Below are 593 nucleotides of genomic sequence, written 5' to 3' on the forward strand. Positions count from 1 at the left end.
TTAATACTTTATTTATTAACATGCAGAAACTTTTTAAGTACCATAATAAAGTTAGAAAACTACTTTCTTGTGACTATTATGGAGTTGTCAACACCCTCTATTCGAAGGCAGACGAATAGCTCCTCTGCAAGACAATAATTGAATTAATAAGAGTTAGATGAAACTCAAAACTTCGTGCAAAGTTATATGTGAACAAACTTATATTTATCGGAAGTTCCCGCTGAAACACCTTTACAAGCATATTAATAAAACTACCATAAGATATTATATACTAATATTATAAAGCGGAAAGATTTCTATTTTTGTATTTATTCAAATAACTCAAAAATTACTGGGCCGATTTCAAAAATTCTTTCACCATTAAGAAGCTACGTTATCACTGAATAACATAGGTTACATTTGTGACTATTTTTTTAATTCGACGTGGACGAAATCGCCAGCAACGGCTAGTAAGATAAAATATCATAATGACATTGTCTTAGTAAAGAATTTCTATTTGCGACTTTGTCTACGTAAAATTAAAAAAAAAAACAATTAAAAAAAATTTGGCCTATGTTCCTCAGTTATAAAGTAGCTTGTTAATAGTGAAAATA

Source organism: Papilio polytes, unplaced genomic scaffold (genome assembly GCF_000836215.1).
Source record: "Papilio polytes unplaced genomic scaffold, Ppol_1.0 DF822289.1, whole genome shotgun sequence".
In the NCBI taxonomy this organism is placed as follows: Eukaryota; Metazoa; Arthropoda; class Insecta; order Lepidoptera; family Papilionidae; genus Papilio; species Papilio polytes.